Source organism: Cynocephalus volans, unplaced genomic scaffold, assembly GCF_027409185.1.
Source record: "Cynocephalus volans isolate mCynVol1 unplaced genomic scaffold, mCynVol1.pri scaffold_35, whole genome shotgun sequence".
NCBI lineage: Eukaryota > Metazoa > Chordata > Mammalia > Dermoptera > Cynocephalidae > Cynocephalus > Cynocephalus volans.
The window spans coordinates 2,943,285-2,968,341 of record NW_026902463.1 but is presented as its reverse complement, the minus strand read 5'-3'; the positions used below and the strand labels follow the sequence as shown (position 1 = coordinate 2,968,341).

The window sequence follows — 25,057 nt, the reverse complement described above, 5'->3', positions numbered from 1 at the left end:
TATTTTTACTACTTATTTATTTATTTGTTTTGTAGATCCCATTCATGAGTGAGGACATGCGGTATTTCTCTTTCTGGTGCCTGGATTATTTCACTTAGCATAAATTTCACAAAGAGTGAAGAGATCCTTGTGAAATGTGGAAGGAAGAAATGGAACCACAGAAAGAAGAACAGGGCATCCAGCCTCAGCCACACTGCAGTATTCTGGCCTTGAACCAGGTAGAGAGAAGGTAAGCTGGAAAAGACATCAACAATTCCCATGACAACCACAAATGCCAGTGATCGCCTACTTGGGGTAGTCTCCAAATAGTTTTGGATCTGAACTCATTCAGCACTTGCTCTCTACTTCCCAGGTGGGCAGACAGACATGCTGAGTGGGAAATGCACTAAAGTGGAGTGGTTCTGCACATTTGTGGCCAGCCTTGCAAAGCCTGCAGCAGCTGAATCAAGAAATGACCCATGGCCCATAGCTGAACTATTAGCAGTCATGGCTCTCACTATGACCCTCCACATGGTCACATGAGTGACACCAGCAGGTCCGTGATCCTAGGTACATGGTAGCTGGACCCCTGTGCTGGGTTGAGTGTGCCTGAGTCTCTTTGTCTGGAGACACTGTTTACATTCTATAGTTCTCAGGTGTTAGCAGGACCAAGGCATAAGCTGCATGGAGCCTAGGGCAGACAGAAAAACTGAGACCCTAGAGACTGAAATCACTCAGTACTCCTCCACCCAAGGTGAGCAGGCAGACTGACTGAGCAGAAAGTCTGCTGGAATTCAGCAGGTCCCCACATTCACAGTCTGCCTTGTGTGACCCATGGGGACTCAGGCCATGGGTGCCCACATGGCCAATGGATAACTTAGCAAAAGCCCACTGTAGAGGATTCTTAAAGCAAATGTACTTCACAGGTCCTGGTTTTTCAAAGCCTTGCAGTTTCCAATATTGACCTTGAAGAGGACTGGAAATTTTCCTCAGGCTACGAAGTCTCCATTGTAAGATAAAGATTTGTGGCACAGCAAGGTTGCTGGCTCAAGGACAGATCAGTTACTGATTGTTATGTAAAGATACTGAGAAATTGCTGTAAGAAGGTATGTTTGCTAAGATCAAGCTTTTGTTGATAGGGCCACTTATTTGCCTTACTGGGATGTCATCGGATTTGTTTCACTGAAAGTTACCAGCCTACCTATATTGTTAAACTATAACCCCACCTATGTTCTCTTCCTGTAACTTCCTGGCCTGGAAAATAAATGCAGGAAGAGAACCCCAATTCGGGGTTAATTTCCCAAGGAAGGGATGCCTCTCGCTTGAGCGTCCTGGGAAGATTAACCACTTTGTGGTCTCTCACGGGTCAGAAGAGATGGGCTTTGAGTAATCCTTTGCATCCAGGGGAAGTAGGGTGACAAATCCATGGGGGACACCTCACTTCCCTCCAGGGCCATCCACATACTTACATGGCTACTGGAATCCCAGCCATTTGGAGCCTAGACCCCTGAACTATAAGGGGCAAGTTTGGATCCCTTCGTCTGGAGGAGCTTCCTGCATTGTACAGTGCTCACATAGGCACCAGCAAGGCCAGGACACAGGCAGCTTGGAGCCTAGGACAGACAGAGTAACCTAAACCCCAGCCTCTGAACTCACTCAACACCCTTCTCCCCAGGCAAGAAGGCAGACTGGCTGAGCAGAAAATCCTCTGGAGTGTAGCAGATCCCCACAATCACTGTCTGCCTGGCGTGGCCCATGCAGGCTGAGCCCATGGGTGCCTGCACAGCCCACAGTTAACATGACAGAATTCCTGCCTCCCCTGCAACACGACACATGGTAGCATAGGTGCTGGTAGGGCCCAAATCCCAGCTAACTGGAGCCTAGACTCCTATGCTGGACCCAGAGAATCTGAGTCCCTTTGCCTAAAGGCACTGACTGCATTCTGCAATGTTCATTCAGATGCAGGTGGGACCAAGGTGCAGGCTGTCTGGAGACTAGGACAGATGGAAGGACTGAGACACAACATCTGAACATAGGCAGCACTCACTCCCCAAGTCAGGCCTCGATAGTTCTGCTAGGCTCAGGTGAAAGCTTGTTGGCTCACATTGGTCTCAACAGTTATTGAATAGCAGCTTTCTGTTTTTACAGCATTCCTCCAGACAGGTGCTGGAGGAATCATTCACATAGGCATAGTTCCGGCTCAGCTGAGCCTGTGGCCCTTTACAGACCTACCAGGAACTGCTACAAAAGTATACATCTATGCACTGACTGACAGCAGATCATGAATCCCAACAAGAAACCCACCTCAGCCAGACACTGCTGAATGACCCTCCACCTAGGTGACAAAGACATCCACTGACAACTCTGATTGAATACAGTTGAAGAAGTTACCTGAAGGCTGCACTACCACTCACCCAGATCCAAAATTAAAACGTTCAACCCAACTGACAATATAGAGTATTTCTGAAGGAAAGTCTCTGCATAATATGAGGCCTCTGCTGAGCATTGTGCCGTCAGAATTCTAACTTCTGAAATGGGTAATGGGGAAGACAGGCGGGTGACGGTGGCAGTGTGAGACGGGACATATGCAGCAGCGTGCGTGTGTCGCATAATTGCTCTGCCACTTCCTTATTTCAGGCGGGTTGTTTGTGGCTGGCATCAACCTTACGGAGAACCTGGAATACATCCTGGTGCATCCGTGTGAGTCCCTGCAGAAGATGACGGTGCCCGAAGTGCCATACCTGAGCACCTGGGTCCGAGCGCAGTGCCCGGGGCCGGGCTCACGGTGCACCAACGTCATCGCGGGTGACTTCATCGGCGCGGACAGTTTCGTCAGTGACGTCATCAGACTCAACGAGAAGCTGCTTTGGTGCTGACGAAGCTCAGTACGGGGCGGCTCCAAGATTCAACCATAATCCTTCAAGTATCGTGCTCTTGTTTCAGCCAAGTACCACTGAGAGCAGGGGTCTGGGAGTTTGGGGCGAGGCCAGCATGGCCTCCTGCCACCTGCCCTCGTTACCCTCCAGTTTCGACGCGGGATGGAGTCAACGTACATGCTGATGGCTAAAGATGACTACGCGGCAGCACCTTCAAAGGAAGACGCGACTCACCTGTAAACGTGCGCTTCTCCCACCACCGCGGCCGTGGCGTGGGTGCTAATGACCACCCTCAAGTGTGTCCTTCACCTGACCACTTTCGAGAGCACCACAGTGCAGTGACGTTTGAATAGTGACAAGGCGCTCCTTAAAGTGCTCACGATTGTGATGCTGGCGGAGTAGGACTAAGGGGGTTGAAATCCTACCGAGAAACAAATTTTTTTAAAAGAGAACGAGGGTTACCTATTTTTAATTCTGATGAAATCACAGACTGTTCCCCTAGGCCAAGAGGATTCTTGGGTGCTCGCTGGTTTTGCTTTGGCTTTTCCAGCTGTTCATAGGAACAAATTTAATGAGATGTTTGAGGACTTACACAGATGGGGATGACGGGCCGTGTACGAGATCGGTGTCGAACACACGCTCCTCACGTGTTCCCCGGGCCTCCCTGTGCTGTTCTTATGTGCAGGAGTAAGAACACAGGTGTGAGCGGCACAGCACAGGTATTTTGGGCCCCCGTGCCACAGTCATGCTGTGACCTCGCTGTCACAGCTGTTTCTCACGTCTTCTCTCTCACCTGCCACTTCCAGTAACCTTCCTGGGCCTCCTCTGTCCACCCATCTCTCCCTCCAGGTGAGAGGCTGCGCTGCCTCCGCCAGGTGTCCCCAGTTGCCGGCTGAGATGCAAGCCCACCTGTCCTTCCTGCAGTCCCACCCTCTCTGCCTGCCAGTAACTCTTCCCTTTCCTCCAAGGCCACGGTGGGTTTGTCAGTTTTCCAACGTTTCTGCCTGTTCTGTGTTTTCTTAGATTACATTTTTGTCTGTTTGGCACCTTTCATCACAGGGCCGGCTCTATTAACTACATTTTCCTATTTCAAATTCTGGATGCTCTGGCATTTGGGGGCCTTACAGATGAGAAAAGAGACTGCCCTTCCCAGGGCCAGCAAACTCCTGAAGGTAGCCAGCGACCCGCTCAGGAGCACCCTGCTCCTGTGCAGCCCCTTTTCCTAATTGTCACACACCCAGCCAGTATCTCCCTGCCCTCAGTCACCTCAGGGCTGGGTATCAGGCCAGCAGAGGACCCCCAGCAAGAAGCCCACTGTGGTTTTACAAACTCACCAGCCCCGAGCTGTCCACGCAGCCTGCCTTCCCCTCCTGTGGAAGCTCCAGCAAAGGCTGTGACCCAGGCTCTCCGTCGCCCCTTCCTGCCTCCTGACACACACCAGGGCTTTCCCCACAGCCCCGTGTGCGGTGACGGGCCCATCCTCTTGATTAATGTAGTAATTTCTTCTTTCAGTGGCATTGGCCTGTGTTGGCAGTTGGTCACCTCCAAACTTAAAGGCCAACGGGTACAAATGAGACTCCCCCACTGTGGCCTGCCGTCCTTGGGTGATGTGACATTTTCCAAGTGGGTTTTTGCTTCACTTCCCAATACTGAGGGGTCCAGGTTTCACAAACCCCAAAATCACAGAAATACCTCCTTCTGTACATCTAGTTTTTCAGAGCTGGTGGTTTAAATTCTCAGCCACATAATGGATACCAGACATAAGTTGTCTTCCAGTTCCCTCGTAAGAGGGTACCCAGCTAGGGATTCTTGTTTGTCCATGTTCTGGAACAAGACAGGTTTTCTTAGGATAGTCTTAAAAATAATTCTTTAAACTACGTTGACGTGTGTTGTTTGGAATCCAATTAGTCGTTCTCCAGAGGAAAATCTGCTTATACTTTTGGTATCCAGTTGCGATGATTCTATGAAGGTACCTGAAATCCAGAAGGACAAACTCATGGGCCACCACCCACTGGCTACCTCAGACCCATGATTTTCCTGGATCCAGCAGCCCAAAGCTTGATGCTCAGGAAGAGCACGATGGAGATGAAGGAACACGTTTAAGGATAAGTCTGTGACACTGGCCAGTGTTTCCACTAAACCCGTATCATGATTCTGTCGTCTGTGCTATTCAGCATGACTCGTTTAATTCCAGAGATTAAAAGAAATTAAAGTCAAATGTCTTTATGGGTTTTTGTGACCATGGAAACAGCCAAGACAATTTTGGTAGATTTCAGAATAATCCATGGGAAGAATCTAGAAAATGTTACCTTGATTGAACACTTTTTTCAGATCACAGAGTTAAAAGAAAACAATAAAATCTTGCCTCTCTCCTCCTCAGGTTACTTTTGTCATAGAAACTCAAGGATTGGGTCAAAGTTTTGAGTTTTGCATGATTTAAGCTCCGCCATGGGGACATTAAGTAAAGGTTGTGTATTGAATTTTAAAGACGAACTTCTGAAGCTTTTGAGTTCAAAGAGACATGCTCTGTCAGAAAGAGCTTTCCGGCGGGGAGGGACTCCATTGCTCTGTGCACAGAACGCCAGCCCCGTGCAGGGCTGAGTCTGGCCCACCTTCCCGCCTTCATAGCAGACAGTGCAGCTTCTGTGTCACTACCCGATAACGTTTTCAAGGGGATCTATGTGGCACGGGTGCACCTCGGGCTCTCTCGCAACCCGTCACGTGACAGATCCGGGAGAGGGGCCCCCATGGGGATCAGCCCAACGCAGACCCCCTCCTCTGAGTCCTGCTTTCCTCCCACCCAACGGGGTTTGTTCTCAGGACCCCAGTGCTCTGGTACAGCCAGATTGAGGAACTGGGAAGGGACAGGCCCAGCAGCAAAGCAAGGAGACTGGAGACACTGGGAGCTGGGAAGGATGGGGTGCTACACCTGTGCCTATCCCACACGAAGCCCACCACCCACTGTTCTGGGCTCCCTGAGACGCCCACCATCTCCTCTGGGCTGCGTGAGACCCCCACCCTCTCCTCTGGGCTCCCTGAGACCCCCCTCTCCCCTCTGGGCTCCCTGAGACTCCCAACCCTGTCCCCTGGGTTCCCTGAGGCCCCCACCCTCCCCTCTGTGCTCCCTGAGACCCTCTCGCTTCCCACATGAAGGCCCCTGTGTTGCCGAGCTCCTTGCAGGGGGTCTCTCACTGGGCTGTGCCTGAGGAAGCAGTGGGGGCCACGCTCTCCCTCAGTGTCTGAGTCAGGGTGGAGACCACGAGAGTGGCCAGGTGGGTGCTGGAGGACAGCCAGGAGACCAGACCCCGTGCGGCCATTCCTGTGTCACCCAGACAGGGAAGACTTGGACAGGACCAGACACAGTCTGGAGCCAGACCTGGGAGGACAAGCTGGCCTTGCAGATGGGGAGAGGTCTCGGGATCCATCTGGCCCTGCAAGTCCCAGGAGGGGGTGTCTGGGAGAGCTCCTAGGAGCACAGTGGGCACAGCCCCTGGATGGCCACAGGCTGGCAAGCGGTGGGCTGTACCCCACGAGCCCCCAGGAGGCACTGCCCAAGCACGATGCTTCACAGCCCACAGGAGAGTCTCCAAAGTTGCGGTGAAGTGACTCCTCCACAGCAGATCCCAGTGAACCAGATGGGCTGGGGGAAGCACCCGTCTCCAGCCACCGAGTCCTGAGGCCTTCAGTGGTCTCCTCACCTACTGGTCCCTGTCCCAGACGAGGGGGCTGTTCTGCTCCACTTAGTAAAGCCTGGGCGACCTGCACGTGTCATCCACCCTGTGAGGCTGGGGGCAAAGGGCTAGACAGAGGGTGCAGCTGGGACCACGTGCAAGCTCTGTCCTCACCTGTGGGTCCCAGGACACGGCCCCAGCCCTGGAGCTTACTCTCCTCACCTGTGAGAGGTGTGGGAAGGACAGGTACTGAGCTGGGGGGAGTGGGAAGGAACAGGAGGGGCCGTGTGTCTGGCAGGGCTGTGTGTACAGCAGGGCCACCTGGCCCGCCATTGGAGAAATTCACACGCACCCCATTCACACACTCAGGAGAGGGGTACAGATTTCTTTTTTTTTTTTTTTTTTTTTTTTTTTTTTTAACTTATCCCTGAATGCTGAATTCTGGAACTCAAAAACACTGACCACTATAAGTTGAATGTAAACCTAAGAAAAAAATACTATTTTTCCTTAGTGCCAAAAGGGAAAAAGGACACTACCCGACTTCTCTCAGGCATTTCCTTAGGAAAACGTGCCATCGCAGGGCTCCCTCAGTGTCTCCGACTCTGCAGATCACTTTAAAATCTGAATGAGCCTGGGGCCAGCTGTGCATCCCATGAATGTCTTTCCAGGAGCTGAGAAGCCTCCTGTGCAACGTGAGCATTAAGTGGGGCCCTGTCTCCCTGCCTTCGTTGGAGTTTTGCTCTAAGAGGTAATTTCCCACTCCTTGAAAAGATGCAAGTAGTTTCACTTTTCTTTTGGGTAAAGACAATGGATGTGTATGTGATGGGCTGTATCCACCTGCATTTAGGAAGGTGAGATTCTCTCTTTCTCTGCGATCTCTTAGCGGTGTTCCTGGTTTGTTGCTTTTCCAATAATAAAACTGTTTTCTTTCTCTTTTACCTTTGTGGGGAGCTTTCTGGGCTGTGTCTCGACACCAGCAAGGGGACAGCAGGGCAGTCTCTGAGTCCGTGAACACCCGGTGCCCAGCACGCGCTGAAAGAACTAGAAATGCTAGTTGAGGCACCTCAGAACAAAGCTTTTAATACCTCGTCACTGAAACATCCCAGAGGGAAACCAGTTCTTGCCACGCACTGATGGCTGGCCTGGATGTTTCAGAGCTGACACTCCAGCCGCCCACTCCGAGGTGACACCAGCCCCACCGTGGTGTCGTCATTGGCAGCAGACGCCAAGGCACACACAGGCGGAGGTGGCCTGCTCTGCTCTGATGCTGGAAAAATGCGATTCGCTGGCCGAGGGTGTCTTTTCATTCCAGAAAGAGCTTCCAGAATTTGCCATAGGTGGCGTTGCTGATGGTGACTGTAACATCGGCTGCCCCGTCCTCAGGTATCACGTCCACCTGCTGCACAGTTGCCTCCTTCTACAGCCAGCTGGGGACGGAGAAGCACGTTCCATGAAGACCGTGAGGACCCTCCACCCATTTGGTCAGTTTCAGCATAAATACCCTGGAGGACAGCCTAGTCACCCCCAAGCCCCTGCTCAGACCTCCTTGTGTTGCTCAGGGAGGTACAGCATGTAGCCCAAGAATTTCCATGAGCACAGATTAGGCACCTGGTGTACGCAGGCTGAGTCATTAACACAGCTCAGGTCCTTTCAGAAACATCCCAGCTACTTGCAGAGTCAGAAAACAGACCTAGGGTTGCCAGGGTGGAGGGGGGCAGGGGGAGGGACGCTGGGGAGAGGTTGGGTGGGGACACAGGGAATAACTGCAATTTGTGGTGAGGGGCACACTGAGAGTATTGATCTGATCATCCCATCTTGGGCACAGGAGGGGATAGCTCTGTGCTCCATGAATATGCATAATCAATTAAAAAAAAATAATCCCAGCTGATGCCTGCACATCTAAAGCTGGGGGTGCTCTGCCTGTTTTGTGGCTCTCCCCAAACACCCAAAGGCCCAGTTCTGGGCCTGGCGCTGGGACCCAGGTCATCACCCTTTCCCGCCCGCCAAGGCCGCTCACCTGAGCTGGGCCCCTGCCAGGCGGACACGGAGGGTGAGGACCCATCTCCTGGTGGCTCTCAAAACCGCCTCTTCCAGCTCAGTTCTCAGTTCCTCCAGCCCATGCCCCAGGAGGGTGGACACAGCCAGGACGTTTGGTTCTGTGGGGCTGTACCTGCCAGGGTAGGACACAGACCCAGAGAGGACACAGACCCGGCTCAGCCTCAGGGATGACCTGTCGAGAAGAGGGTCCCCTTGTCACCCACCCACAGCCGGCTTGTGACACTTCAATTGGTGCAAGGTGAAGACACCAGCCCCACCGGATGGTTAGGACATGGAAGAGTGAAAAGAGGTGGCAGAGGCGGAGGCAAACCCCAGGCTGGGAACGAGGAACTGTCCTGAGATCACCCCTGCCCGCCTGCTGGCCACACCTGGGGAACGGGATGCTCAGCCGGCACTGGGTCCTTGGCTCACCCAGGCACCAGGTCCCTCTTTTTGTGCACTTCCACCATGGAGTCGAGGAGCGGGGCTGGCAGGCCTAGGCCCTGCAGGGCAGACAGCACGCTGGCTTTCTGCAGCTCCGTCTCGGGGTGGCTCACATCCCTCACATGGACAATCAGATCCTGCAGGACGGGCCACACGTCAGAGCTGAGGTGAGTCCGACCCCAACCCCACACCCGTGGATGGCCTGCACGGTCACTGCAGGCTGGTGGGGGTAGGAGCTGCCCCGCGTGCAGTCTCAGACGGGCACCTGAGGATGGGGGCTGCTGAGGCCACCCATCGCCCCTGCGTCCGGATCCCACCCACTACCCGCCGTGACTCGCTTAGGCCACTGCTGGTGTGACACGGGGACCACCACTCAGTGCCTGACTGGTCTCCGGGGCCACAGGTACCGGCTCTGCCCCTCCAGATCCATGGACAAGGTGAGTGCCGGGTGTGACCACCCATCCACTGACACCTCATTCAAAGCTTCCAGCTGTTTAATCCTTCTGAAAAATCTTAAAAAATTTTTTTGTAAATGATTTCATGTTTTAAAGGATGCTTTTCTTCATTTTAAAAGTATCTGTACATAGGTTCCTTATGCAAAGTCTGGAAAACACAGAAGAGAGGAAAATAAAAGCCACGTGTAATCCTGCCACCAGAAACAGGTGCCACTTACAGATTAGGGTCTTCATGTCTAGGTTTTGGGGTTTGTTTGGATGTTACTTAAGCTTTTAAAAAATCTTTTCACTTTGGAAAACTTTAAGACTTTCAGAAAACTTGCAGATGTTGGAGTGGGTAGCCCCTGGCCCTTGGCCACCTTTTCCCACAGTCCACCCGTGATGTGAGTGTAGGCACCTGTCCCATTGGAGGGCCGACACTGTTACATGCTTGTCACTCCTCACCTCGTTTGATTTCACTAGCTTTCCCTGAAGGCCTCCTGCCCCAATGCCCAGAAGAAACAAATACGTAAAGTCCTCACGTCTCAGGCTCCTTGGCTATGACTGCGTGTAGTTCTTCTGCTCCAATGGTTGTAGGATGTCCTCTGTCTGGAGATTTTCTCAGGTTGACACGGGGTTAAGGGTTTTGGGGGTAGACCACAGAGCAGGGTGTCCCCCTCAGCACCTCATGTCAAAGGCACTTGCTGCCAAACTGACCCTCCATTGGGGACGCCAATCCTGGCCACCTGGCTGCAGAGTGTTTGTCAGGTGTGTCCCTGTTCAGTGACTCTCTCCCCAATGATGTCCTTCTTGGAAGACGTCTCTAAACACAGCCCACACTTGTGGGAAGGGTCCACCTCTTTGAGAGGTTGGAGCTACATCAGTCACTGTTTTCAGGAGATTTATCTCTTTTCCCCATTGCAGAAACATAATTGAGAAGGAGCTGGAAGTGGCAGGTAGGATCCTCCTCTGGAGCCACCCTAACCCTAACCCTCACCCTAACCCTAACCATTAACCTAACCCTAACTAACCCTCACACTATCCCTCACCCTAAACGTAACCCTCACCCTCACCCTAACCCTCACCCAAAACATAACTCCTAACCCTAACCCCTTTGAGATCCCCTGTGGACAGGACCGCGGGGCAAGGCTACGCTAGTGCTGAGAGCCAGATATGTGCCTCATGACAAGCCTGTAAGGCCGGTCACGACCTGAGAGACTGCTCTTCAGGACTCGAGGCTTCTTGACTGACGCATGCGCAGTACCCAGAGTGGCGAATGCCTGAGGTTTTGGTCAGGATCGTCCACCAGGCGGGAAAGAAGTGGTTCCTATTACTGACAGGTTTAGGTTCCGCCCTACTCCCTGCCCCTTTATCCCCTCCTGATCGCTTATTGGCGGGAGCTCGGATTGGCGGTTTGGTGGTACCGGCGGCTGCGTGGCCATTTCAACGGTCGTCTCCCTCCTGAGAGGATCCGAGCGGGCGCCAAGCCAGGTTGGGCCGCGCGGCAGGAGAAAGCCAGGGAGACTGACAGGAACTCGGGAAGTCTTTGCCGTGCAGTAAGAAACTCTTGTAAACCTTCAGCCCAAGACCTTCAAATTTCAGCCTGGGAAACCCCAGATCCCCTGATCCCCAAGAGACCTCAAATCCGCTAACCTGGACTGACCTCAAACCCCCTCGGCCTGAGACACCGACGCACCTGAGCTTCAGACACCTTCAAATCTACCGTTCACCCACAGGAACGCCAAATCCTCTAATGCTTAGAGCCCAAACACCCTAAGCCTGAGGAATCACAATTCCCCTCAGCCTAAGGCACCCCAACCCCCTCAGCCTGGGAAACCCTAAATACCGCAGCCACAGAGAGACCAATTTTCCCCAACCTTAGAGATCCTGCTCAGCCTGGAAACGTCCTTCAGCTTCAAAGACCCCCAAATAACGTCAGTGTCAGAGAGCCTAATGCCCCCTAATGAGAGACCCCAAATCTCCTTAGCCTGAGAGACCCCGAGTTTCCTCAGCCTCAAAAATGCCACATCCTCTCATCCTGAGAGACCCCAAATTCACTTTACCTGATGAATCCCAAAGCCTCTCAACCTGAGCATCCCAAATCTCTTCAGCACGAAAGACCCAAAATCTTGTCCTGAAAAACCCCAAATAATATCAGCCTGAGAGACCCCAAATCCCCTCGACCTGAGAAACTCCCAGAACCTCAGCCTGAGAGACCCCAAATCTCATTGTCCTTGGAGACCCCCAATCTCCTCAGCCTGAGGGATTGCTGCTCCTTAGAGATCCAGGCTGCTTTACTCCCAGACTTTTCCAGAATCTCCTGGTGGAGATCCCGGAAGCCTTCCTATGAGAAATGTTCATTTCCTCTCGCTGGAGGAGAGCCCCGCTGGTCAGGGTAACCTGAGTCCCACCAGTCAGGGGCCCTCAAGGTCTCCATGGGACTCCCCTAGCCCTCACACCTCAGGAATCCCCTTGAAGACCCGTAGCCTTGACCCTCAGTCACCTTTGCCATGCTTCCTCAGATGCATCAAGATGCAGGGGAACTGAAACAAAACAGCTTACATTAGGTGGTCTGTGATGGCCAGCAGAGACCCCCCCATCCCGTCAATAGCCCCCAGACCTCCCCAACGCCCTCCAGTCCTTGCAGGGTCCCCACATCTTCCTGGTCTGGACACCCTGGCCAAGTGGAGAAGACAGAGCCTGGCTCTGGGCAGCGGTCTGGGCTGTGGTCCCCTCCCAACAACCTCTCTTTCCACAGGAGCTTTGGCCTTGCAGCTGGGAGACTCACGGGACCTTCTCTACCTTGGAGGTGGAGCAGGGCCTGCCATCCTGTCCCGGCACCATGAGCTCCAACAGCTCCCCGGAGGAGAACCCTGAGGGAGATGCAGGGAGAACAGGGTGGAAGCCCATGGTGAGAGGTGGGGGAAGTCGAGCGAAGCTCCAAGCAGGATTTGTACGAAGGATGGAGAGGGGGTACTAGTGACAAGCAGCTGGTGTCTGGAGGGCCACAGACTTGTGGCCTGCAACTCTGTGTGACCCTGGCTGTGCATGTGCATGCAATGGGGACAATTGGTCCTGTCTGGGACATGAGGGAGAAAAGGAGACAAGAATCAAACTCTCTGTGTTGGGGAGAGCTAGGAAAATGCTGTGTTCTCTCAAACAGAACACAATCTGGGGAGGGAGGTAATGAACATCTTTATCCTTGTTTCACAGAGACCACCCCAAGACCCCAGCCTATGTTCTGATTGTTAAGATTACAAGGCAGAAGGAAAGGCCCCACTCGAACTTGTGATGTGTGCAGTAAATCACTGATGAACTATGTTATTTTCTCTAGGCTAAAGATGCTTCCAAAGACATTCCCATATACTTCTCCAAGGAAGAATGGGCAGAGATGGGAGAACTGGAGAAAATTCACTATAGGAATGTGAGAAGGAACGATAATGTGCTGATTAATTTAGGTAACTTCAAGTGCTGGTTGCAGACCGGCCTGCGAAATATAAAACAGGTCTTCTGTCCCCGTGTTATTTTGGCTCTCTCTTAGGCAGCTGCATGGGCCCACAGTTCCCTTCTGTATGGAGAGAAATCTGGAGGGGAAATTTTGTTCTTCCTCATCTTTTTTTTTTTTTTTTTTTTTTTTTTTGTCAGTGCACAGCCGAGTATCGGCACTAGTCATGCAGAGCTCACATCTTGACCTTGTTCAAGACTCTCCCAGCACGCGCTGAGCCACACTGGCTTTGTGGTGCTTTCCATTGCCACCACCCTTTGTTCCTCCTCTCACCACTTCCCTTTTAGGACAAAGATTTGGCTTCTTTCCAGGTGTCGGAGCCTCTCAACCAGCTTTCCTGTGTCACCAAAGGCAGACCAAGCACCATGTGGATGACACTGAGGATTCTGATGAAGAATGGACACCTCGACAGAAAGGTGAGGGGCCAGGAGGAATTAGAGGTGACCTCCTGAAACCATCCTGGGTTGATGTCTCGGCTTTATCTCAGGAGTTAACAAAGGAGACCATGTTCTCTCAAAAGCGTAAATGTTCAACAAACAAGCAAGGTGCAATACATTATATTCAGTAAGAGGCTATTCATATAAAGGTTTTAAACCTGTAAATTAATTACATATTTTATTTACAGATACAGTAATAAGTGCTAAACTTATAAAAATCTGAATGTGAGTAAGAAATACCAAACTCAGAAGTTATTATCACAAGAGAAGGAGGAAGGGCTGGCAGGTGGCTTCACTGCGTCATAGTTAGCTCTTTTGTCTGTTTTATGTCTATTTTTGAATTTTGAAATAAAAAGTCGAAATGAAAACATTTCCATCAGCTGTGTCCGAATGTTGAAATAGGACTGGATGGTGATGGATTTATAGGTTTTCCAGCATTATTCTCCACACTGTTCTATATGTTTAAAGTTTATCATTCTTTAAAGTAATAAAAGAAAGACTGGTTTTGCTAGACATTGTTAATTAATCAGCGGGAAATTAACTAAACTTTCATTGAACTGTAAATCCACCAAAAAGCTTTCTAACCCTAATGTCTTAATAGGTCAGTCACTGGATCAACGGTCTTAGAAGAAGACATGACTAACCCCATGGTTTGTCATACATCGTTATCTGCACTCAGTTGATCCCCACCTTAGTCACTTTATCGTCTCTTATCGAGAAATCTTGTGGGATTTCTACAAGAATTTTTTTTTTTTTTTCCTTTTGAGATTTCTTATGAGAAATCACACAACGGCAACTTACCCTTCCTAACAATTTTTGAGTGTTTGATATTATTAACTATATACACACTGATGTGCAAGAAACTGCTAGAACTTTTTCATCTTGCATGACTAAAGCTACACCCGTTGAACAACAACACACCATTTCCTCCTGCCCCAGTTCTTGGCAACAATTCTACTTTGTTTCTATGAATTTGATTACTTTAGATACCTCATATAAGTGAACCATGCCATATTTGTCTTATTGTGACTGGCTTCTTTAACTTATCAAAATGTCTTCAAGGTTTGTCCACGTCATAGCACTGGCAGGGTTTCTTTATGTTCTAAGGCTGAATAATAGCCCATTGTATTTATATACCACATTTTCTATATCTATTCACTTGTTGATGGATATTTAGGTTGCTTCGACCTCTTGGGGGGAATCTCTCTCTTCCTCTTCTTGTAAAAGCACTATTCCCATCCTGAGGGCCCCACCCTCATGAACTCATCTAACCCTAATTACTTCCCCAAAGCTCCATCTCCCAATGTTATCACACCAGGAATTAGAATTTCAACATATGAATTTTGGAGGAGCAAAATCCAGTCATAGCACCCATTTTTTAACTGAGTTTTTTTTGTTGTTGAGTTGTAGGAGTTCTTTAGATATTCTAGGTATTAAGCCTTTTTCAGACATATGGTTTGTAAATATTTTCTGTCATTCTGTAGGTCGCCTTTTCACTCCACTGATTTTTTCTTTCAGTGCTCAGAAGTTTTCAGACTTTACATAGTCTCTTTGTCTATTTTTGCTTTTGTCACTGATGCTTTTGGTGTCATTTCCAAGGAATCATGGCCAAATTCGATTTCTTGAAGCTTTCTCCTATGTCTTCTTCTTGGAGTTTTATACTTTTGGGTGTTAGATTAAGGTCTTTAATCTATTTTGATGTTATTCTTGTATGTAGTGTAAGATAAGGGTCAATCTCCATTCTTTTGCATATGGCGATCCACTTTTCGCCATACCGTCTCTTGAAGAGACTGTCCTTTCCTCCATTGTGTGGTTTTGTTTAGCGTTTTTCCATGAAAGTTAAGCCAATTCATTTTTTAAAAGATAAATGTAATGGAAACCTTGTGAACACAAGAAGAAGCAGAGATGAGGTTTGGTGTTGTTTTCTTTGCTTTGTCGTGGGTGACCATTTACCTCAGTTGGTGAGAGTGTGGTGTTAACACCAAGATACAGGATTCAATTTAAAAAAAAAAAAAACATTTTAAGAAAATTAGCAATGCCTCCAATAGAAGCAAATGTCTTAATGTTACTTCAGAAACCGTTTTCAAATCACCCGTGGATAATACTTGGAATTGTCACTCTAGTTCAGAATTCTCTGTCCCTAATGAGAATCTTCTGAGCTGGGAAATATTTACCGACCAAAACACTGATTTCTCATCACCTTTTAGTCAAACCTCCTCGGGCGGCCTTCAGAGTGGGACAGAGTAAACACCAGAATGTGAGTAACTGAAAAATCCTATCGACAAGTCAATCTTCCTCATGGAAGATCCAAACACATGGAAGGGAAGGAGAATGTGCAGAGTATCCTAGGACTGCTGCCTTTCTTTTCTGATCTCTTCAGCACAATGTCTGACATCATCATTTTAAGAGTTAATAAGAAGAGCAACAATAATCACTACCACTCGTTTTATTTTTGCAATATTTCAGACTTTATTTTAAGCATTTTACATGAATAAACTCACTCAAACCTTACAACTATAACTATAACCATTTTGTGAATGAAAAAACAGAGCTACAGAAATGTTTGAGATCACAGTCAGTAGTGGTTCAGTCTAATCCAATACTCCTTCATTCTCTAAAGTACTTACAAGCTCATTAAAACTTTCGTGTTTTGTAAAGTTCATGCTGCCTTACCCGGACACCTTTACATTATTCATCGGACTGATTATTTCAACCTAATTCTTGTCTGCTGTGCTAAGTGAGAGATACGCTAAGACACTCTGAGGGAAACTTGCAAATATACAGTCAATTTGCACTGCGCACGGTCCCAGAGAAAGACGGAGAAAGTTCCTACTCTCTCACAAGGGATACATTCAGATGTGAGAAAGTTGCTCCAGGCCCTGAGAAGTTTGAGGTTTGACTGAGAAACAACAGATAGGAAAATGACTTAGCACTTCATGTACTTTACACTATCCAGTAGAAATGCATCCTGGTACTGATTTTAAACTCTCCTCCCTGTAGGAAGAAGTAACTACTCCTTTCTCTGGGCCCAAATTAGGCAAATGTCATGCTGTTTCGAATCATTTATTTAGCCTGCTGCTTCTGTATTGTGAGCTCTTTGAGAGCATGGTCCATACCCGATTTTTCTCAGGAGTCCCAGGCGAGGCTTAGAGCCCCTGAGGGCCCCCTGAATGTTTTCTGAATGATTCCAAGTTTTGCAAATTAAAATACGTGTAACAGGGTCAAGTAATGCTGAAGATAATATCTTTGAATTAGATTTCAACTGTAGAGATGGTTGAGGAGGTAAATCGATGTCAGGACTATAAGAGAAATTATTAATCTCATGTTTGCACTGTATTTAACAACTCACAAAACACTTTGGTGAACATTATTGCATTTCATGTTCACTATACCATTAAGAATGAGAATGCATGCCAATTTGTGGATCAGAAAGCTGAGTAGAATTAACTAATAGTACACCCTTCCTTAAGTAGAATTGGTACAGGAACCAGTTCATTCAATTCCAAAGTTAAATATTTCTTCCTGGTTATGGCAGTTTGCAACTCTTAGCATGACTTTCTTAGTTGTCTGCATACATTTATACCAACTGTTTCTTCTCTTCCCAACCTCACTGTTCATTTTCTAGATGTGTGTTGTACCCTCTGTGCTTTTCTACATTTCTCTTTCCATCAAAAGTCTACTAGTTCATAGAAGATCCCCTCTTTTTCTCTATAAGCCCCTACCTCCTTCTTTCACAGACCTGGTTGAGTCTCCTGCTAGTATTCCAAAATATTCTCCCTCCCTCACTCTCACGTATATAGAGAAAGTTGAAAAAAAAGAGTCTTAAGACATGGGTTCTAGTCCTGGAGTCACTACCCAATCAGGCCTTTCCTTTTCTCTCTGGTATTCAGACACTCCAGGTTTTTCAAGGGACTGTTGAACAAAACTGCTACATGTGAATACATGTTGCAAGCCCTAAGAAACTAAATAAATGTATGTTGGTTTTTAATATGTGACTCTCACATTAAAGGGAATGTCCAGGGCACTGTTAAGTAATGAATCTAGTTTGAAGAAATTGCCCGGAACAACAGATTTCCTGAACACAAGTGACTCAGAGAAGGCCCAGAAACGAGTGTCCCCTCCTGCAGAAGAAAGTACCTCCAGACGGCACTCTAGACAAAAATTGGGTAAGAGAAAATAATTTGGGGACTTTATCCCCTCTAGGTCCTTTAGAAAAGTTGGTGAGTATGGTCTAGATACGTGGCGTAGACTTTCAATAGGCCTGCACTTAAGCTGGACTATGCTGAGACCAGAAGGTAGGTACTGTACTGAATAGCATGTGGGAACACCAACTCTGAAGTCACACGCTTGTTTTAATCCACGCAGAATCATTAGGGCCTTGGGCAGACATTATAAATTCTCTGCACTCCTTAAAGCTAATCTGTAAAATGAAGATAAACACATATAGCTCATATATGTTTTAAAAGCATTAAATTAAATATAAAAGAACTGATACATACAACTGTGATAATAGAGACCACATTTTCTTATTGTACATCCATGCCTTTGTTCCATGCCTAATATGTAATGCACCCTCAACAAATATTTTGTGGATAAATAAATGCATGAATGAACTGTTTTGTAAGTAGAAAGTTTGGGAGGTTCAATCTGATCATGGGAATCCAGAAACTAAAATTGACTTATGCATCTGTAGTCAGTGTGGAGTCTTAGTCTCTCTGAAATAATAGTTAAGAGGTACTGAAGGGGTGGGGAGCCAGAGTATGTAGAAGGATAGATAATAATTTGATGGTAAGAGATTTCACATCTTCTGAAAAAACAGAAACAAACACTCCAGACTCCTAACTTCACTCACTTACTCTTCTCCAATGTAGAACTCGAGAGAAAGGAGATTGAAGTGAAGGTGTACAGCCTGCGAGAAAGAAAGGGTCGGTCATACAAAGAGGCCGATGAGCCTCAGGATGATGACTACCTGTGTAAGTGACCCTTTTGGCCCACTCATGGAGAAGGCTATATCCCGGTAGAATAATTTTATCTTGTTGTTTGACCCCAAATCATTCCTTTACTCTGGTGGCTTGGGATACAGGATTGAGGCTAAATTATGTAACTGCTGGGCTCTTTCTGAAGCTCTTTATATCCAGGAACATGCACTATACTTTTCCAAATCCCTGCTGCTCTCGCCTCCAGATTGTGAGAAATGCCAGGACTTCTTCATCGACAGCTGTGTGGCTCATGGACCCCCTACATTTGTAAAGGACAGTGCAGTGGACAAGGGGCATCCCAACCGCTCAGCCCTCACTTTGCCCCCTGGGCTGAGAATTGGGCCGTCGGGCATCCCTGAGGCCGGGCTTGGAGTATGGAATGAGGCATCCGATCTTCCACTGGGTCTGCACTTTGGCCCCTTTGAGGGCCAGATCACAGAAGATGAAGAGGCAGCCAACAGTGGCTACTCCTGGATGGTGAGAAGGGCCTATCTTACCCCATCTTCTGGCTTCCTATATCCCTTCTGTGCCTTTGGTGGGACATCACCTTCTACATGCTAGAACATGGATACTGGCAACATGGTTAGCTCTGTGTACTTAGTGGTCTTTGCATGAACCTGGAACTCCTATTTAAAGGTCAGTGGGTGAGTGGGAGAAAAGTGGCACAGAGACAGAAAAAGTGCATTCTCCCTATGGGGCCTCAGCTCTGACTGGACAAATCAACTCAGATGTGTAGATGATGCTGAGGAGTACACAGCATGTGCCACCATTGGCGGCTGAATCCATGCAGGCTCAAAATGCATCGATGACAGTACAATAAAATAATTCTGATTATTACCTGCCCCTCAAACCCAAAATGACTAACTTATTTTTCTGAAATTCAGATCACCAAGGGGAGAAACTGCTATGAGTATGTGGATGGAAAGGACAAATCTCGGGCCAACTGGATGAGGTAAGGCCAATAGGTTTCGGGTTCCAGCAGGGACACTCATCTCTCTCAAGCTCGGCTTCTTTCCACCTCAGCATGCCTCCCTCGATGGTTTTTACACTCTCTGTTCTCCTTACAATGTTCTTTCATATTATGTACATCCAGGAAAAAAGAGATAAAATATAAATATTACCATTTCTTTTATGAAAAAACTAAATCTCTATGATAGACAAAATTGGGGCACCAGAATAAACGCTGAGGAGCCTAGATTCATTGGGGATGCTGGATTCGCACTTTAATTGATCTAATCAGCATTTATTAAGCACTTACTATATTCTTGTTTAGAAAATGGAGTACATCACATGAACAGATCACACAACCCATGCCCTCGTGGAGGACTATTGCGCGGAGATGTGAAACATTTGATTATAGGAGAAGTACACAAGGCCAAGACAACCTAAAACAAGGGACATTTAATCTGTGAGGGCAGGAAATCTTGCCAGCTTCAATGAAATTAAAACCTGAAGCCTGAGAAGTGAGCTGCAGGGTGGTCACGGGCCTCTGTGCTGCATGGACCAGCCCCTTTCCATGAGGGACTCTCATTTTATTAGAAGATATGAATATGGACATGCTGTTATTATTCTGTATTTCCATGCTAGGACAAAGGGACCTCTAAGTTTCTATGGGAACCCAGGGAGGCAGGTGAATGGCACCTAGGTAAACTATGGGAGATTAGAGAAAGGTCTCTTAAAAGAAGATAGACTTGGGGTGAGTAAAGAATGATGTGTGCTAATCCAGAAGCGGAGTACATGATTGATCAAACACCAAATTCTGTGCTATGAGCAGAAATCGATTCAGAGTTTAGAGAAGTGAGAAGTCAGTGTTTTATGGCCAATCAAGGTGGAGGTAAGTCTGTAATTGGGCTTTGAAGAATGGATAAGTAGGCAAGGGGGGGAAAAGCATTCCAGGCAGGATGAGCACCATAAGCAGGACTTGGAGAAAGAGGCTTAGGTATGAACAGCAGGTTCCTGGAGGAGGGTAACGGCATGGTCCGTCACAGCATGGGGGCCTTGACCATCTGGTGACAAGCCCAACATGGCCCTGGCAGGTAGTGGAGACTCACTGCCTGTTATTTTCTGTCCCTTTGTCTGCCTCAACCCCAGGTATGTGAATTGTGCCCGGGATGATGAGGAGCAGAACCTGGTGGCCTTTCAATACCACGGGCAGATCTTCTATCGAACTTGCCAGGTCATCAGGCCGGGCTGTGAACTGCTGGTCTGGTACGGGGATGAATATGGCCAGGAGCTGGGTATCAAGCGGGACAGCAAGTGGAAGAAAGAGCTCACAGCAGGGAGAGGTGGGCACCACTATTATTCTTTAAATAGAACAGAAGAGAAAGAATTCTCCTTGGGAATTTTCATGGTACAACTCTTAAGTAGAGTAAAATGCAGTCGAAAGATGGAAAAATTTCAAATCAGGTGCTTCTGAAATTAAGGATTCATTTCATTTGCCTTTGACTCTTAGGGACAATTTATATTTTGAAATTTCTGTTCTTATTTTATTTTTTAACTTTTTATATGAAAAATATATAACAACATATAGTCCTGACGGGCTTAGAGACAAAGAACAAGTCTCAAGCACCTACCAGCTCTTTTATCAAGGCAGTTTCATCTGGCTCTTTTAATTGTTTCTTAATTTCTTCCATATTCCTAAATAACATGCATATGTTGTTTTTCATTCATTTATTATTTCAATTAGTTGTCACGTGAATTCCTACTCTGTGCCAGACGATGTTCCAGGAACAGGAAATACACACAGAACAGGATGATCAGAATATGTGCTCTTGAGCAGCTGACACGTGAATTAAGGAAACACGCAGACACGCACAGGCATGTGCATATCAGACAGTGATTCGTGCTTTCAAGACAACTAATCCAGAAAAGAGCCTAGAGATCATCATGAGGGGAGGGAGGGTGTGACAAGGGACGGTCAGGGAAGGTTCTTCTCAGGACATAACATTTGAGAGGTGCAGAGTTGTGGGCAAAGGACTCCAGGCAGAGGGAGCAGCTCGTGCAACAGCCCTGAGGCAGGAGAGAGTGAGGGTGTTTGAGAAATGGCTGAGACCACCCAGGTGAAGGAAGCAGAGAAGAGAGCAGAGGTCAGAGAGATACACAGAAGCCTGGACATGTAGTGCCCATGATTCCTGCCCAGAAACTGGGGATTTTCCTAAGATGGAAACAATTGTGGAGTTTTGGTTAATTTTCAGAAAATAAACTGCAGTGGGTAATCCCATCAGAGTCCACTTTAGACTCCAGGTAAGAGAGGATGGTGGTTTGGATAAAGGTGGGAGTCAGGAGGTAAGAAGTCTGATTAGGGATATAATTAAAACAGAACTTTCTATTAAATTTGAAATGGCCTAAGACTGAATGAAATAACTCAAGTAGGAATATTTGGCGTGTCACCCAAGGAAGGACATATTTTCATTTTATGATTTGTGGACAGAGAGAGAAGCAATTCACAATCTAGTTTAGGCAGCAGGAACCAGAGTCGTTTACTCAAGGGGGACTGGACCACTCTGAATCCCACTTCCTGATGGAGAACCAGGTACACAAGAGTCCTCAATTAAATGTCTTTGACGGGGGAAACTCAAATTCAGTGTTCTTTAACCACTACTCTACACTGCCTTCTACATTTGTGCATCTCCAGACGAAGTGGTTCCTGACTTTATAGATCCCTTTTCCCTCATAAGAAAAGTCACTAAGGATGAGTCCATCCATAACAGCTCCTTTTCGTGTTGCTATAACACAATACCTGCGACTGGATAGTTTATAAAGAACAGAGGTTTATTTGGCTTATGATACTGGGACAGCTGCATCTGGCATGAGCCTCAGGCTGCTTCTACTCATGGTGGAAAGTGGCAGGCAGCTGGCACGTACAAGCGGCAAGAGGAAGCATGAGAAAGAGAGATGGGGGAGGTGGTAGGGTCTTTTAAACAACCAGCTCTCATTGGAACTAATAGAGTGAGAACTCACTCACTACTGCCACCTTCCAGGGAGAACATTAATTCATTCATGAGGGATCTTCCCCCCATGACTCAAACAGCTCCCAACACTGCCATATTGGGGATCAGAATTTCACATGAGTTTTGAGGGTTCAACACATCCAAAATCTATCCCCATCTATGTAATCCAAAGTCAGTTATTATTTCTCAGTAGAATAAAATAGCTGCAGATGCTCTATCAGGAAAAGTACCCAGAGATTAGGGGGAGAAGACGATATGATATGACCCAGAAGATACTTGTAGTGTGTGTGGCAAAGTCACTGCAGTTCCTTCTGTATAAAGACTGAAGCTGCCTCTGATGCTACTGAAGGTCCCTGGTTTGGCTGATACATAGACAAGGCCCATGACCTAGGATTTCTGGGTTTCTGAGGAAGATGTAGAGAACAAAAATGGAATGAAAAAAGACTGTAAAGGAACACTCGGTGGGAGACAGCAGGCGTTACCACATGAGGAATGATTAGGGGAGCAGGCCTTACCATACAACAAAGCAGATGTCCCAGACAGTGTTGTCTACATCTTGCCTAACCAAAAACTTCCTCTTTCAGCAGAACAAAAGCCAGAGATCCACCCATGTTCTTCAAGCCCTCTGGCCTTCTCCAGTCAGAAATTCCTCAGGCAACATGTGGAACACAATCACTCCTCTCAGACCTTCCCAGGGACATCTGCAAGAGAACTTCTCCAGCCAGGGAATCTCCATCCAGTTGGTCAGAATCAGGAGCAGCAACGTTCTGATCCACACAGCTGGAATGACAAGGCTGAAGGTCAAGGGGTCAAAGAAGGGTCCAACCCCTTATATAAAAGGACAAAGCAGAGGAGAATTTCAAACACATTTTCCAGCCCACCCAAAGGACTAATGGGGAGTTCTCAAGAAGAGTCCAGAACAGGCCAGAAAGTGCATCCAGAGGACACAGGCAAATTATTTGTGGGGTTAGGAATCTCAAGAATTGCAAAAGTCAAGTGTGGAGAGTGTGGGAGAGGCTTCAGTAACAAGTCAGGCCTCATCCTACACCAGAGGACACACACAAGGGAGAAGCCCCAGCAATAAAACCACATCTCAACAGAGAGAGAGGTGGCCACCACACACCTCCACGCCCCAGCACTGAGGGGGCTTCAGAGAACGTCTTTTGACCTCTTGCCTTCCACAGGAGTGTCGAAAAAGATGTAAGCGATCAAACACACCCTCCACTTTCATGACCAGAGACGAGGCAGAAAATGTGGGGGGGCCGGGATTCCTTTAGGGCTCACGGGCTATGGACAGGTACAGATCCCCTCCATGTCCCACATGGCTCCCCTCTATGTTCTTCTGGCCTCCTTTTCCAATAAACGTTGTTCCCACACAAACCTGCAGCACGGGCTGTGTACCTTGTCCCCAGTTCCGAAGGTGAGAGAGTCCGGGAGGCCACGGGAACTCAGACTCTCAGCCGGGTCTCACGGGAACCAAGTCCCACTTAAATCACCTCCTGGGCCCAGGGAGAGAACCAGGGGAGGAGATGGAGACAGGGATGGGTCGGGAGGGGACCACCCCCACCAGCGCCCCATGGTCTCTCCCGTTACCCCCATCTCTGTAGCCTCAGAGGCGAAAGCCAGGCACAGACACGAGTGGGAACTCAAGAGAAAAGGAAAAGGAGTCAGGAAACCAGTTGGCCAAGGCCCCAACTTCTTCTCTATGGGTCCAGTCATCAGGTTGGGTATCAGGTATCATAGCAGAGGGGGCAATTGCAGCCCCAGGATCTGGGGCACGTTTACAGAGCAGGGCTTCAGTGGTGGGGTGGTCCCAAACCCTTTAATGACAGAGCCCTCACCAGCTGTGGGCTCTTGGTCCCTCCTCCTCCAGCTCCGGGAAACAGTGAAAGGGGGGCGGGGGGAGACTGCTGGGATCTGGGTTTGAGGCTGCCCTACATATAATCAGGGTATGCTCCTGCATAGGTCCTCTCCCCCAGTCCCAAAATTTCCACCTGTAAAATTAAGTCTCTGAAATGGGGGAGAGGGAGGCGGGGCCTAGAAAAGGGAAGGAGTCATGGGACAAGTCTGCCTGGGCGGGGACTCAGGAGGAGAATGCTCTAGGAGGTCGTAGATGGATGGAGTCATGGGAGTAACATTTTGGGGACTCCACTGTGACCTGTCTGAAGCTGGGGAACACAGGACGGGGTATAAAAGGCTGGTATCCAGGGCCAGGGTTCCACAGAAGAGCTGGGGGGAGATGGGGATGGCACTACACCCCCTGCTCCTCCTCCTGTCCCTGTCCCCTCTTGGGAGTGAGCCATCACACAGAGAAGAAAACCAGGTCACTGCACAGACTGAGTGTGTCTTCAGTGGGAGGCCGGCGGGCACAGGGGAGAAAGCTGATGATCCTGTGCCAGGTGGGCTCTGAGCTTCGGGGGCACTGCCTGGCCTGGGTGCCCCACGTGACTCAAGGCCCTGTCTAGGCACAACTCAAGGGAGCTAGGTGGGCAGGACACAGACCCAGACTTGAAGTCCTGTGCCCCTTAGGGCTGTGACTGTCATACAGCATTCAACGTGGGAGCCAATTTCTGATCAGACTCTGCTGTTGAGAGAGAGACAGAGAGGTGGTGAGTTCACAGAAAAAGCCAGGCAGACCTGGAGTTGGCAAGTGCATCACAAGCAATGAAGTTGTGATGAAACCCAGAGTCGCAAAAACAGCATTTAAGTCCTCTAAGAAAAGTGCCAAAAGTCATCCCTGCAGAA

At 48.4% G+C, this 25,057-nt stretch overlaps 1 pseudogene; it reads left to right on the top strand.

Annotated features, from left to right (window-relative positions):
* The first annotated feature begins 12,283 nt into the window (after positions 1 to 12,283).
* Positions 12,284 to 23,516, top strand: LOC134369102 (histone-lysine N-methyltransferase PRDM7-like; annotated as a pseudogene).
* Positions 23,517 to 25,057: the final 1,541 nt, after the last annotated feature.